Genomic DNA, 3,222 nt, shown 5'->3' on the forward strand with positions numbered 1-3,222 from the left:
GTGTGTGTGTGTGTGTGTGTGTGTGTGTGTGTGTGTGTGTGTGTGTGCACGCGCGTGCACGCCTGTGTGAGTGAACGATTGTAATTGCTATATATTTGTGTGTATCTCCCTCTGTGTGTCAAGGGAGGACAGCAGGTTAATCAATCTGCAAAGCTACAGAAATGCATTTTCTTGACCAACAACTTGATACCATCGCAGAAAGTGGTTGCTATGCCTCAATGTTCCTTTCATTTAGAATCCTGCAGTGTGAGCTCACCACTGGCGGTCAGCGAAGTTATAGTTATTGAATGTTACAATGTCAATCTTAGGTGCCAAAGTTGGAGAAGCATTGTTTAAAAACAAAGAGAGAGACTATTTAACTTTTTGAATTTTTAAATGTATCTACAATAGCCCCATTGCCCATGCCCCAAACCTCAATCTCCAGCCCTGGATTGCTGTTAGTCCCTGTTCTCTCAATCTACCGTTGAATTCCGATCTGTGACAAAGCTGAATTTACACTCGCTCCCCAGAGTTAGCCTCAGGTGATGAAAGGCTCAGGGTGGTAAGTTGGCCAAGCAGACACGGTTCCAAGGCTGTCCTCCACAACACGATGATCAATCCTCTCGCCATGGGGTCACCAAGAAAGAGGAAGTCTCAGGGTGTCAGAAGAATGCGTTCATTTATTTGTCTTTAATCGAGGTGGTGGAAAGGAAGTTTTACTGGGCAGAGCAGTCATGAGATATAAACTTTCACTGTGGAATCTCCAGTTGAATGTAGGAGCAGTAGGAGGCCATTCGGCCCAGCAAGTCTCCTCTGCCATTCAACCAGATCTTGGCTGATTGTATCATCCTCAACAAGGTGCAGGGCTGGATGAACGCAGCAGGCCAAGCAGCATCATAGGAGCAGAAAGGCTGATGTTTCGGGCCTAGACCCTTCTCCAGCATCTGCAGTTCCTAGTATCTCTGTATCATCCTCAACCCCACTTTCCTGCCTTTTCTTCATAACACTTGATTCCCTTCCTGATGAAAGCTCTGTCTCAGCCTTGAATGTAACGACCCAGCCTCGACAGCCCTCTGCAGTAAAAGAATTCCACAGAGTCACTGCCCTCTGAGAATTTTAAACTTGCAATTGCCTGATTTATCTGTCTGATCACTTCTTCAGAGAAGCTTATTTGTTTCAGCCCAGCTCAAGGAGCGTAAATATTCACAAAGCTCCACAGACCACCCACTCCCCAAGCAGACAATGAGCTAGCTTAATTGTTCCTTCTCATTCCTCTCCTCCCTCACCACAAGATCTCCCACTGAAAATGTGGGTCCCACAAGATAACTACCTTACCACAAGTTCAGAGCAAGGCTCATGTTGGATTCGAAACGTTAACTCTGTTTTTCTCTCAGCAGATGCTGCCAGAACTTGTTGAGTCTCTCCAGAGATTTTCGCTTTTATTTCTGTCACAATTCACTGGGTTAAAGCACTGAAAATCAAAGCCCCCACTATTTCCAGGGTTATCACAAAAGTTAAAGAGTTTTTAAAAAATTGTGCAAAGCTCCCAAATTAAACTTCCAGTCTCAGATGGAAAGAAAGCATGGACCAGGTTTCTGTACCAAACAAGAATTACTATTCATTACAAGGAATTAGACTCTAGCTACAGATTAGCAATTGTAAACAATCAGGATAAAGCATTATTAAAGCTCTAATCCCTTTATAAAAACTCCCTTACACACACACACTCACACACACACACACTCACACTCACACACACACAGTGGTGCAAGGAGCAAGACTTGCTACCAAGTCATCTTTGTTTTGGTTCCAGAAATAACAGTACACTGGCTGTAACCAGCCAGTTTAAAAATGCAGTTCCCCACAGAGAACTAAAATCCAGCAGTAACACTGCCTATAATGCAGCCAGCCTGGAAACCAGTTCTCAAAAAGTGAAAAAGAATCCACAGTACCACTGCTTGTACACAGCCAGCTCAGAGTCAATCCTCAACTGAGGAGATTCTAGTCTCCTGGTTATATTGGTCAGTCAAGGCTTTCCTGATTGGCCCAGGCTAACAACCCCAATCAAGAACCTTGTAGTCAATGAGATCAACCTGGTTCCAATCACTACATGGGTAGTGTTGTAGAATAGAGGGACGTAGGGGTGCAGGTATATAATTCATTGACATTTGCATCGCATATAGACAGGATGGTTAACAAGGCATTTGGCACACTTGCCTTCATAGCTCAGTCCAATGAGTATAGGAGTTGGGGAGTTATGTTGAGATTGTACAGGACACTGGTGAGACCTCTTGTGAAATACTGTGTCCAGTTCTGGCTGGCCACTTATCGGAAGGATATTTTTTAGTTATAGAGGGTTCAGAAGAGATTTACCAGGATATTGTCATGTATGGAAGGTTTGAATAATAAAGAAAGGCTGGATAGGCTGGGGTTTTTTCACTGGAGTGTAGGAAGTTGAGAGGTAAGTTTTAGAGGTTTACAAATTAATGAAGGGTATAGATAGAGTTAATGGTAGTTGTCTTTACCCTAGGTTGGGGGATTTTAGGACTAGGGGACACATTTTTAAGGTGAAAGGAGAAAGATTTTAAAAAGATATGAGGGGCAAATATTTTCCACAGAGGGTGGTTTGTATGTAGAATGACTCTCCTGAGGAAGTGGTGGATGTAACTACAATTACAATGTTCAAGAGACATTTGGATAAGTACATAAATAGGAAAGGTTTGGAGGGATATGGGCCAGGAGCAGACATGTGGCACTAGTTTAGTTTGGGATTATGTTTGGCATGGACTGGTTGGACCAAAGGGTCTTTTTCCATGCTATAAGACTCTATGACACACACACACACACACGCACGTGGTAATATTAGGCAAAGGGGAAAGACTGAAATGTCAGTTCAGCAGTCTTTGTTCCCAGGTTCTGTTGGTAAGAGGATATTTATGAATCTTCTTTCTGGTCAGCACGCTGCTTCAGTCATTTTTCTTCAAATGCTTCCACGGTTTGGTAAGAGAGACAAAATGGCTGATTGCATCATCACAACTATTGCAGAGAAGATAAACCAGTTTTCCTCAGGTTTATGGTGTGGTTTGACTGCGGAGGACAGAAAGACCACTCCCAAACTGAAGGAGAGACAAACACTTCACTCTGTCTGTAACTTGATTGCAGGTTTAAGCTGTTCGGTTACCTGAGAACTATCGAATTTTGCACAACTTTGAGATTGCTGGCACAGTGACGTTACCACTATAT

The sequence above is a fragment of the Rhincodon typus genome, chromosome 10 (genome assembly GCF_021869965.1).
Source record: "Rhincodon typus isolate 14 chromosome 10, sRhiTyp1.1, whole genome shotgun sequence".
Lineage (NCBI taxonomy): Eukaryota > Metazoa > Chordata > Chondrichthyes > Orectolobiformes > Rhincodontidae > Rhincodon > Rhincodon typus.